This window comes from Molossus molossus, unplaced genomic scaffold (assembly GCF_014108415.1).
Source record: "Molossus molossus isolate mMolMol1 unplaced genomic scaffold, mMolMol1.p scaffold_m16_p_2, whole genome shotgun sequence".
NCBI lineage: Eukaryota > Metazoa > Chordata > Mammalia > Chiroptera > Molossidae > Molossus > Molossus molossus.
The window spans coordinates 17,861,766-17,875,221 of record NW_023425355.1 but is presented as its reverse complement, the minus strand read 5'-3'; the positions used below and the strand labels follow the sequence as shown (position 1 = coordinate 17,875,221).

At 35.0% G+C, this 13,456-nt stretch overlaps 1 non-coding gene across 1 annotated transcript; it reads right to left on the bottom strand.

Moving 5' to 3' along the window:
- Positions 1-11,867: 11,867 nt before the first annotated feature.
- On the bottom strand, positions 11,868-11,973 carry LOC118636725. The gene has a single exon (XR_004960712.1). It is a non-coding gene; the product is annotated as a U6 spliceosomal RNA (small nuclear RNA).
- Between the last annotated feature and the right edge of the window lie 1,483 nt (positions 11,974-13,456).

The following is a 13,456-nucleotide window of genomic DNA, read 5'->3' as shown; positions in this document are numbered from 1 at the left end:
AAGCAAAATAAGCCAATCAGAAAAAGACAAATATATAATTTCACATATATGGAGTCTCAGGAACAAAATAAACTGACAAAATAGAAACAGAGTCATAGATACAGACAACATACTGACCCTGGGTGAAATAGTTGAAGGAAGTAAACCAAAAAAAACCAAACTTATAGACACTGATAACAATATGGTGATTACCCAAGGGAAAGGGGGTGGGCGGAGGGAGATAAAAGAGGATAAAGGGGGATAGGAGACTTGACTTTGGGTGGTAAACTCACAATACAATATGAAGATGATGTATTATAGAATTGTACACCTGAAAGCTATATACTTTTATTAACCAATGTCACCCCAATAAATTCAGTAATTTTTTTAAAAAATTGAAATATTTTTTACATTCGTTTTTTTTCTTCATTGATTTTAGGGAGAGAGAGAGATAGAAACATCGATGAGAGAGAACATCAATTGCCTGCCTCTTGCATGTCCCCCACTGGGGATTGGGACCACAACCTGGGCATGTGTCCTGACCTGGAATCAAACCAGCAACCTCTTGGTGCATGGGTCAACACTCAACCACTGAGCCACACCAGCTGGGCCATTTTTCACATTCTTTATCAAGTTCAATAAGAGGAGGATTTCATTTGAGTCTGTGCCCTCAAAGAGTAAGTAACATGGAGTATTGGATATTTACATTTTCATTTATCCGGCTTTCCCAAAGGAGAATTGATTTAAATGAATTTTCAGACGGCCTTTATAAATTGCTTGAATTAGTGTCCTTGGCAATATATATGAATCTCATTCATACCTACAAAATTTTTTCTCTAACCAAGGTCATTAACACACTAGTAATATCAAGTGTAATATGTTGCATTTAGACCTTATATTAAGTGTGCACTTCTATAGTATTTGATATCATTAACCAGTCTCTTTCTGAAACTCTTTTTTTTTCTCTTTTAGCTTCTATGTTACTCTCCTAGTCCTTTTACTTCTGTAAATATTTCTTTTCCATTTAAATCATTGGTGCCTTCTCTTCTGCTAACTTTGTAAACACTGGCGTTGTACCAGATTCAGGCTGTCTTTTCACCTTTCTCACTGTCCAAGCCCCACATTAGGGTTTCCAGGGACTAAAGAAATTTTTTTCTGATGTATATTGCCTGTCTTCATTATTGTGCAACAGTATTTCTTAAAAAGTGTTGCTGTAGTGTGGCTGGTGCGGCTCAGTGGATTGAGCCTCTTCCCATGGACTGAGAGGCCCTGGTTCGATTCCCAGTCAGGGCACATGCCCGGGTGGCGGGCTTGATCCCCAGTAGGGGGCGTGCAGGAGGCAGCCAGTTGATGTTTCTCTTTCTCTCACTTCCTCTCTAAAAAATCAATGAAAGCATATTTTAAAAATTGTTGCTACATCCTTAGCAAAAAAAACAAAAACCAAAAAAATAGGGAAATGACAGTTATGATGTGTGGATAGCTTTTTCCAACCAATTCGTGGTTCACCTGGAGAGTTATAGATGATATACAGGATAAAATTATGCCGAGAAATGGTATGTTCTCACTATGGAGGGCAGTTATAAACCCTTCTGTAGTAAAAAAAGCAAGGCATAGTGAAAGAGATAATCCTTCTAGAAGTATAATTAAACAGGAAAATATTTATCAGCCTGAGTAAACAAATGTATGGTAAATTTTCTTATGAAATAATGCTCTCAGTTCCAGAGAGAAATGTTAGTAGAAGGAAATCATGCTCAAAATTTTATTTTATAATTCTCTATTTTGAATGAATAAAATAGATAAACCCAGTATTGAAAAACAGATGTGTCTTTGTTTTGTTCTAAATTCAATAACCTTTCTTTCGTCAAGCAAGATAAAGCAATAAAAGGTTGGCTAGCAAATGAAATTGAGTTGACCTTAGGAGTAAATAAGACAATTAGAAATGTGTACAAATTCAGATGCTAACATCCTACAGGAAAATGGATGAGTTATAAATGAATCCACCCTGGTAAAGACATTTAAAAAAAGCTAAACAAAACAAAATAAAGACAAACAAGCAATCCTCTAAGAATGACAGGCTGGTCACAGCATGAAACTACTCAAGTTTACTTCCTGTTTGTTTAAATGATCCTGTCAGATCTGATAGAACCCCTTGGCTTTCTCTACCCTAAACAAAACACTAACTTTGCACAAACCATGATTCTGAGGAAGAATCATGTTGTAACTATCAACAACTACTTTTAACTCAAAGGACTGTATACTATACTTGGACCAATGGTGGGAAATCAGGAAATATGAAGAAGATTCAAATGGAAATGTTGCCCAGCTCGTGTGGCTCAGTGGTTGAGCGCCGACCCATGCACCAAGAGGTCACTGGTTTGATTCCTGGTCAGGGCATATGCCCAGGTTGTGGGCCCGATCCCCAGTGGGGGCATGCAGGAGGTGGCCAATTGATGTTCTCTCTCATTGATGTTTCTATCTCTCTCCCTCTCCCTTCCTCTCTCCCTAAAATCAATAAAGAAAAAAAAATTAAAGAAATTCTGAGATAGTGCCGGTGAATGGTTGTCCTGAAAAAGGGTATGCATTTATGATTGAGTAATGTTTTAGGCTTGTTTTATTTAACAATGAATATAAAATCAACATACAATTTTCCATCATAAGATCGAATGGGTCAAGTAATAAAGATAAGGTGGACAGTTGTAATGAGAGGCTAAGAAAGATAGATCGGTACTTACATGTTTTGTCATTTAAGATATAGTATCTCTTGGACTGAGAATTTCTATATGATAATTTCTCTATATATATCCTTTTATTGATTTTTAGAAAGAGAGAGGAAGGAGGAGAGAGAAACATGAATGCGAGATAGATACATCGATTGGCTGCCTCCTGCATGCCCCCTACTGGGGATCGAGCCCACAACCAGGGCATGTGCCCTGACCATAATCCAACCAGGACCTCTCAGTCCATGGGACGATGCTCAATCCACTGAGCCACACCAACTGGGCTACATGATAATTTATAAGTTGACTCTTAAGAATGACTGTATTTCTTATTTTAAAATAAGAAATTACTTGTTCTGTATAATGGTCATGAACAAATTACAACATTTCAAATATATGACCATATTATAATATTTTTTTATTTCTGTCAAAACTTCAAATGGAGCTTTAGTTATGATATGATTATGACCTAAGTGTAGGAATATCTTGCAAATTCCTAAGGTCTTAAATATATCTTAAGTATGTTATCTAGATAAGACAAAAATACTCACACAGAAAAGACTCCACCAAGAGACTAATGAGAATAAAATGTAGAGCATTGTTTATATAATTTAATTGAGCCTCTTCCCAGAATTACTAAATCAGAACCTCTGGGATGTGCACTGGAATTCTGAATTAAAATAAAAAATTCCACATGTGATTTATTTGAAAAATATTAAAATCTGAGAACAACTGACCTCCTAGTGATCTTTGGCTCCAGTCCAAACTATCTCCATAATAGCTCTGTAAAATTTATAGAAAAAGGAAGTCAGGCATGGCTATATTAATGGTAAGAAGAGTCAGCATTTGAAAATACATTACCAGGCTGGACTCATATGCTTTAACCAATGTAAAGATTTATTAATTAATGAATATATATTTCAGAGTTTGATTATCACAAACTTCGACTGACTTTATTAAAGAAAACGTAGCCTATACTTATATGATGCTTTACAAAATAAGCTTCATTTCTAAAATCCTATGAGTGATTTGATTATCTTCTGAGTTTAAGCAAACATGACACTGTGGATGAGTTTGGAGGATATTAAATGATTATTGTATCTGTTAGCAGACATTTGTAAAAGATAAATAGCAAGTTATGGTCATTAAATTTTGACTGTTCATGATTACTTCTGATGAATAGGATTTGAAGTGATGCTTTCTCCATTTTATTATTTTTTTTTTTTTGCAGTGCTTGGTTTTCTCTTAATAAGCACTTATTTTTGAAAAATAATATTATTTTGTTCCATTTTACATAAAGCAATGCATGCAAGTAATGAGAGAAAAATAAACACTATTCTCATAAATATGCTTTAATTTGGCAATCCATCCATCTTTAAGTGATTTTCTGAAGAAATATTGATTTTTTTCCTTTTTATTGACTTGATTTGGGTGACACTGGTTAACAAAATTATACAGGTTTCAGGTGCACAATTCTACAACACATCATCTGTACACTATATTGTATGTTCATCATCCCAAGTCAAGTCTCCTTCCATCACCATTTATCGCCCCATACCTTCCTTTACCTTCCTCTCCTCCCCCTCTCTCCGGCTCTCACCACACTGTTGTACGTGTCCATAAGTTTTTTCTCCTTTTTTCCTCTTTTGCTCAATCTTTCCACCCACAACCCCCCCCCAGCCCTTCCAGCTCTCAGCCTGCTCTCTCTAAGTCTGTCTCTACTTTTCTTGTTAGTTCATTCTGTTTATTAGATTCCACATATAAGTGCAATTATATGGTACTTGTCTAAAAGATTGATTTAAAAAATAAGAAGATTGATTTAATTACAAAAAAAATTAAAATGTTCTTTATGTTATAATAGCCTTCATTATATATTACATATAATACAGCATATGGAATATCTATTATTGCTTTATAAATTAATTATTATTAATTGAATTTTATAACAAACAGAAATTTTATGCATATTTAACCCAATATTGCTAGTGTGCTCTTAGAATATTCTTTATCATTTTATCTTCCAATGTCATTTACGAGAATTATCTAACATTTCTTCAGATTAAAAAAATTTGGTAATGACTTGTTAACCTAGTATCTTTCTCAAAATGCCTAAAACTTAAATAAACTTTCTACCTACTTAAATTACATATTCTGCAATGTAGGAGGCATACAGCGTACTACCCATTTTATAATGTGATGCAGAAACTCAGTAGCAAAGTAGAATTATGAAATCTTGGTCTCCTCAGTTCCAGTTTATTGCTTTATATAACACATGAGATTTTCACTGCATTCTGATTTTACTAATCTTATTTTACATTTAAAGAGCTATTTTCCCAAATGAGAAAAAAAAAATCATGCATTAAATAAGAGAATCAAAAATCTGAGTGAACAAATTCTCTTGGAATCTAATCCCTGGACTCCATCATCCATTCACTGAAGAGAAGCCTCTGATATTTATGACAGAGGCCGTTGGTTGCTTATCCCGCGGGCATTTTATTCACCTTCATATTTTCTTTATTTGCTTCACATTTTGGTGAACTTTGATTTTGTTTTAATGTTCAGTCTATTATAAACCCAGGGAGGCTTACCCCTTCCCTTTTTCCTGGGGCAAATGTTAAAACATCTACAATAATCATGGCATTCCCATTTCCTTGATATATAATTGTTTGAAGCAGTGGCATGTGACAGAATCTTGGCCCAACAGACAGAAGGACAAGCTGGCTGGAAGACTTCATTCAACTGAAGCAGCCATTGTACCACCATGAGAAGCTGACCAAAAGCACGAATGCGTTTGAAACTAAGGGGACTTCTCTGAAAATACACAATCTACAGATTTCTTCTTATGTGAGACAATACATAGTCTCACCTTTTGGATAATTTTAATTCATTTGTGCTTTGCAATCAATAGCATTCAGATAAATACGTAAAGACTGCTCACAGAACTTATATGCATGTATGTGTAACCATGGACATAGACAATGATGCTGGGGGCGGGTGGCAGGATTGGAAGGAGGGTATCAATGGGGGGGGGAACATCTGTAACAAAAAATAAATAAATAAATAAAAATAAAATAAAAGTCACACACACAAAAAAGACTGCTTTGTAAGTAGTCAGAGCCCATTCTATACTGACTGCATCATCAATACCAATACAATTTTTCCAATGTCCATAACAAAGGCTTTCTTCGGGTTATGTTTAATTGACTTTCGGAAACTCCTCTAATAAGATTCCAAACTCACATTGACCTGTTCATACAAACCATTTCAAATAGTACAGACAGCAGTTTTATCAAAGTATTTGATTTTCCTTCAAATATTTATGAGATTCTGAACTACGAACACAGAAAATGTAAAATAATGTTTGTAGATTTAAAATTGCTCTATCCTCTTACCCTTTAGTTTATTTAACTTCATTTATATTCATATGTACAGTTCTAATTAGGCGATAGGACTAGTTACAACTGAGAATCATTTCATAACCATTCTTTTCCTTTTTAGGTATTTATTTTCAAACCATTATGGCTTTGGGGAACTAGAATTTTTTCTTTTTTTTTTTTTTTAATGTTGAAACTTGGCAAGAGAGATTTAAAAACTTAAGTTAGACTATTTATTATTGCCTTCAACTTTTATATACTTAGGTTAATGGATTTAAAAAAAATGTTTGTCTTTATTGATTTTAGAGAGAGACAAAAGGAGAAGGCAAGAGGGATATAGAAACATCAATGAGAGAGAACATCCACAGGCCGCCTCCTACATGCCCCTGCACTGGGGATCGGGCCCACAACCTGGGCATGTGTCCTGACCGTGAATCGAACTGGTGACCTCTTGGTGCAAGGGTCAATGCTCAACCACTGAGCCACACAGACTGGGTTAGGTTAATGAATTTTCTTTAAATAAAAAAATTGTATTATATTCTATGTACTGTTGTGTAATTTGTTTTCATAATTGTCACTATATCTTGGTTATAGCTCCATATATAGCCATAGAAGTATTAATTCACTTATTCTTTTATTTATTTGTTTTTTTTTTTAATTAATTTATTTATTTTTGATACAGATGGTTTCCCTTTTTCCGCCATTGGTTCACCCCTCCACCACCCTCCCCATCCTGTCCCCAGCTTCGTTGTCCATGTCCATTGTTCATACATACATGCATATAAGTTCTGTGGTTTATCTCTCCCCCACTAGCCCCTCTTCAGGGGATTGTCAGGCTGGACCCCACTTCCACAGCTCTGGGACTATCCCATTACTCAGACTGTTATGTTCATTATATTTCACAAATAAGTGAGATCATATGATACTTGTCTTTCTCTGTTTGGCTTGTTTCACTTAGGATAATAGTTTCCAGGTCCCTCCATGTCGTCTCAAAGAATAAGAGATCGTTCTTTCTTACAGCTGCATAGTACTCCATTGTGTATATGTACCACTGCTTTTTTATCCATTCATCTACTGATGGACACTTGGGTTGTTTCCAAATCTTAGCTATTCTAAATAGTGCTGCTACAAACATGGGGGTACATGTATTCTTTCTGATTGGTGTTTCAGGCTTCTTAGGATATATTCCTAGAAGTGGGATCACTGGGTCAAATGGTAGTTCAATTTTTAATTTTTTGAGGTAACACCATATTGTTTTCAACAGTGGCTACACGAGTCTGCATTCCTATCAGCAGTGTATTAGAGTCCCCTTTTCTCCACACCCTTGCCAACAATTGTTTGATGATTTGTTGATGACGGCCATTCTGACAGGTGTGAGGTGATACCTCATTGTTCTTTTAATTTGCATCTCTCTGATGATTAGTGATGTTGAGCATTTTTTCATATGTCTCTTAGCCATTTGTATGTCCTGTTTGGAGAGGTGTCTATTTAGTTCCTCTGCCCATTATTTAATTGGGGTTCTTTGCCTTGCTTTTGTGGAGTTGTATGAGTACTCTATATGTATTGGAAATTAACCCCTTATCTGATATATCATTGGCAATTATGCTCTCCCATACAGTGGGTAGCCTTTCCATTTTGATGATTGTACATTTCACTGTGCAGAAGCTTTTGAGATTGGTGTAGTCCCATGTGTTCATTTTCTCCTTTGTTTCTATGGCCTTAGGTGATGTATCAGTGAAAATTCTGCTGAGTATGGTGTCAGAAATTTTGTTGCCTACAGTTTCTTCTAGAATTTTTATGGATTCATGAGTCACATTTATGTCTTTTATCCATTTTGAGTTTATTCTTGTGTAGGATGTAAGTTGATGGTTTAGTTTCATTTTTTTGCATGTAGCTGTCCAATTTCCCCAACACCATTTATTAAAGAGGCTGTTTTTACTGTACTGTATGTTCTTGCCACCTTTGTCAAATATTAATTGAGCATATTGCCTTGGGTCCATTTATGGGTTCTCTGTTCTGTTCCACTGGTCTATATGCCTGTTCTTGTGCCAGTACCAGGCTGTTTTGATTACAGTGGCTTTGTAGTATAACCTGAAATCTGGTAATGTGATTCCTGCAACTTTGTTCTTCTTTTGTAAGATTGCTGTGGCTATTCGTGATCTTTTTGGTTCCATATGCACTTTTGAATTATTTGTTCTAATTTTGTGAAGTATGCCGTTGGTATTATGATGGGGATTGCATTGAATCTATAGATTGCTTTAGGTAGTATGGACATTTCAATGATGTTAATTCCTCTAATCCATGAGCAGGGTATGTGCTTCCACTATTTTATATCCTCCTCTACTTCTTTTTTCAATGACCTGTAGTTTTCTGCCAATAGGTCCTTTATTTCTTTGGTTAAGTTTATTCCTAGGTATCTTAATTTTTTTGCCGCACTTGTAAATGGGATTGTTTTCTTAGTTTCTCTTTCTGTGAGTTCATCATTGGTGTATAAGAATGCCATCGATTTCTTGACGTTAATTTTGTGTCTTGCTACTTTGCCAAATTCATTTATTAAGTCTAGTACATTTTTGATGGAGTTTTTGGGGTTTTCTACATATAGTATCATGTCATCTGCGAATAATGACAGATTCACTTCCTCCTTTCCAATTTGGATCCCTTTTATTTGTTCTTCCTGTCTGATTGCTGTGGCTAAGACTTCCAGTACTATGTTAAATGAGAGTGGTGAAAGTGGGCATCCTTGCCTTGTTCCTGTTCTTAAGGGAAATGCTTTTAGTTTTTGCCCATTGAGTATGATGTTGGCTGTAAGTCTTTCTTCTATGGCCTTTATTATGTCGAGATATGATCCCTCTATTCCCACATTGCTGAGCGTTTTTTATCAGAAATGGATGCTGGATTTTGTTGAAGGCTTTTTCAGCATCTATTGATATGATCATGTGGTTTTTATTTTTCATTTTATTTATGTGTTGTATCACGTTTATTGATTTGTGAATATTGTACCAGCCTTGCATCCCTGGGATGAATCCCACTTGGTCATGGTGGATAATTTTTTGGTGTATTGCTGGATCAGATTTGCTAGTATTTGGTTCAGGATTTTGGCATCTATGTTCATCAGGGATATTGGCCTGTAGTTTTCTTTCTTTGTAGTGTCTTTTTCTGGTTTTGGAATTAGAATTATGCTGGCTTCATAAAACAAGTTTGGAAATCTTCCTTCTTCTTGAATTTTTTGAAATAGTTTGAGGAGAATGGGTGTTAGTTCTTCTTTGATTGTTTGTTAAAACTCCCCTTTTATGCCATCCGGGCCTGTGCTTTTGTTTGCTGGGAGAGTCTTGATTACATCTTCAATTTGTTCTGTTGTTTTTGGTCTGTTCAACTTTTCTATCTCATCCCTGTCCAGTTTTGGGAGAGTATGTGTTTCTAGAAATTTGTCCATTTTGCTTAGATTGTCAAATTTGTTGCCATATAATTGTTCATAGTAGCTGTTAATGATCTTTTGTATTTCTGTGGTGTCGGTTGTTACTCCTCTTTCTTTTCTGATTTTGTGTATTTGGGTTCTCTCTCTTTGTTTCTTGGTGAGTCTAGCTAAGGGTCCATCAATCTTGTTTATCTTTTCGAAAAAACAGCTCTTTGTTTCATTGATCCTTTGAATTGTTTTTTTAGACTCTATGTCATTTATTTCTGCTCTGATCTTTACTATTTCTTTCCTTCTACTTGCTCTGGGGTTTTCTTTTTGTTTGCTCTCTAGTTTTTTAACTTGTGAGGTTTGATAGTCTATTAGAGATTTTTCTTGTTTTTTTGAGGTAGGCCTGTAGTGCTATAAACTTCCCTCTCAGAACTGCTTTCACTACATCCCATAGATTTTGTGTTGTTGTGTCTTTATTTTCATTGGATTCCAGGAAGTTTTAAATTTCTTCCTTGATCTCCTCGGTAACCCATTCACTGTTCAATAACATGCTATTTCCCTTCCATATGTTCAAATGTCTTTGCATGTTCTTGTTGCAATTGATTTCTAGTTTCATACCATTGTGGTCTGAGAAGATGCTTGATATAATTTCAATCTTCTTGAACTTGTAGAGACTTAGTTTGTGCCCTAACATGTGGTCTATCTTTGAGAATGTTCCATGTGCACCTGAGAAGAATGTGAATTTTGTAGTTTAGGGGTGTAATTCTCCATAGATATCTATTAAATCCATTTGGTCTAGTGCTTCATTTAGAGTCTCTGTTTCCTTGCTAATTTTTTGTCTAGAGGATCTATCCAGCGATGTCAGCAGGGTGTTGAAGTCCCCTGCTATGATTGTATTGCTATCGATTTCTCCTTTGAAGTCCTCCAGAAGATTTTTAATATATTTTGGTGCTCCTATATTGGGTGCATATATGTTTATCAAGGTTATATCTTTCTGTTGAATAGATTCTTTCAATATTATGTAGTGGCCTTCTTTGTCTCTAGTTACGGCCTTCATTTTGAAATCTCCTTTATCAGATATGAGTATTGCTACCCCAGCTTATTTTTCCTTTCCCTTTACTTGGAAGATTTTTTTCCATCCCTTCACTTTCAACCTATGTGAGTCTTTTGTTGTGAGGTGTTGTAAATAACATATATATGAGTCATGCTTTCTTATCCAATCATGTACTCTGTGTCTTTTTATGGGAGCATTCAGTTCATTTTCATTTACGGTGATTATTGATATGTACTTATTTATTTCCATTTTTGTTTCGTGTGGTTATATTTTTCTTCCTCTTTCTCCTGCTTATTACAGCAGTCCTTTTAACATTTCTTGCAGTGCTGATTTGGTGCTAATGTATTCCCTTAGCCTTTTTTTGTCTGCAATGATCTTTATTTGATCTTCTGTTTTGAATGATAGCCTTGCTTGGTAGAGTAGTCTTGGATTCAGATCCTTGTTTTTCATGAACTTGATTACCTCATGCCATTTCCTTCTGGCCGGTAGTGCTTCTGTTGAAAAATCAGCTGAGAGTCTTATGGGGTTTTCTTTGTAGGTAACCTGTTGCTTATCTCTTGCTGCTTTTAGGATTCTGTCTTTGTCTTTAATTTTTGGCATTTTGATTACTATGTTTCTTGGTGTGGGCCTGTTTGGGTTCTTCTTACTTGGGGCTCTCTGTGCTTCTTGAACTTGAATGCCTTCTTCCTTCACCAAATTAGGGAAGTTTCCTGTCACTATTTCTTTGAATATTTTCTCTAACCCTTGCTCGTTTTCTTCTTCTTTGGGGACTCCTATGATGTGAATATTATTATGTTTTAAGTTGTCCCACAGGTCTCTTAAGCTGTTTTTCTATTTTTTAATTATTTTTTCCTTTTGGTTTTCTGATTGGTTGATTTTTTCTACCCTATCTCCTTATTCAGTGATCTTGTCCTCAGCTTCCTCTACTCTGCTATTTAGACTTTCCAATGTGTTTTTTATTTCTGATATGTCATTCTTCATTTCTTCTTGGTGGTTTTTAATTTCTAACTGGTTGATTTTCAACATTTCTATGTCTTTACTCATGGTGCTCATGTCCTTATATATGCTGTTGAGCTTCCTCAAGATCATGGCTCTGAATTCTAGTTCTGTTAACTTGCTTAACTGTTCCTCATTTATCTCATCTTCAGTAGAGGTCTCTTGTTCTTTCATTTGGTTTTTGTTTCTCTGTTTCACTCTTTTGGCTATCACGGTGGGCTTTGGTGTCGTGCTGTTTGTGGCTCCCTCTCTGGGTTTGGATGATGCAGGGAGGACCCACGTTAAACACCACTGTCAAGTTTACTTTTCTGGTTAGACTTGTTAGCTCAGGGAATGGTAGTTATAAAAATACGGAACGCTTCACAAATTTGCATGTCATCCTTGCACAGGGGCATGCTAATCTTCTCTGTATTGTTCCAATTTTAGTATATGTGCTGCCGAATCGAGCACTCACTTATTCTTTTAAATGATTATGTGGTATTCTGTTGTGTGGTTGCACTCTTTATGTTACTGTTGTTTGTTTGTTTGTTTGTTTTTACCATGCTCTTATTTATGGTCATTCGGATTGTTTCAAAATGTTTACTATTGCAAATAATGAGGCAATTGATATTTTCTAACTTGCATAAATTTGAGGTAGTGAAAAATGCTGAGTTCAAGTTGTGATCATGTACAATAGTCATCAATATATCCAACTGTCCCGTAAAAGTGTTGGAAACTTTATATTTTCTCACATTTTTATTAAAATTCACAATACTGATATTTTTCCTGTTTTTGTCAATATGGTGAGTAAAAAATTATTCATTTAACTTGCATTTTCATGATTATTAGTCATGTTATGTCTACATGTGCACAGGTCTTTTTTAGTTCTATTTTGTTGTTTGTATATAATTATTTATTCATTTCATATGCTTATTTTTCTCTTCTTTTTATTTGTATATTTGATACATTTATAATTACTTTTATATTTGAGGGGTAATAATTATAGATCCATTGAGATATTAAATAATGTAAATATGGACTAGATAGGAACAAAACCAAACAATACATTTAAAAATAAATTTTACAATTAATCCTAGTCTTTTCAATTAGTGGAATTCTGCCCATTTTTTGGATAAAACAATGCAGTGCAACCATTCTTCAAAAACATCTTAAGTAATGAGCGATCATGTTATTATTAATAACCGTGTTGTCTTGGATATACACATGAAACTATTTTAAATGAAAACAGTTCACACAATAGACAGGCAGACAACTAACAGACATTTTTAAATTGGAATTTAATGGAAGAAGGCTAGTGCATGAGAATGAAGCAGAATTGATTGATGATGAATCACAATGATGCCCTCAGAGATTGGTGAACCAAGCCTTGAGGGCCATCCACCTGTTTTGTTTTATCTTTCTATTTAAATGAAGTTTAGTGGAACTCAGTTGTGCCTATTCGTTTTTTGTATTAATTATGATGCTTTCATGATACAACGTGCTGAGACGGTGCAGCACAGCCTATATGGCCTGCAACGCCAATAATATTTACTATCCAGTTAAGAATTAAAAAATTGCTGAATGATGTCTACATGTCAAAACATTTAACAAAGAGTTTTCAAATATATTAAGCATCTCAACAAAAAGGAATACTATTTACATCTGTAATATCACATGTTATTGCCTGACTAGATTGATGCAGGTCTCAGGAATCAAATTCGTAAATTAATTGACAGGTGATGTTGAGGATGAAGCCTTCAACAAAATAAAGTTTATTAATAAAGACAAATGCATTTCTCTGTTCTCTCCCACTCCTAATCCTCCTCCTTCTTCTTCCTCTCTCTCTCTCCCGCTCTCTCTCTCTTTTTTTTCCCTTACTATTCCTCTAATTTCTTTTTAGCCATTGATCTCACTTTAATTTCCCAGATAATTTTAGAATTGTGTCTTCAGGCAG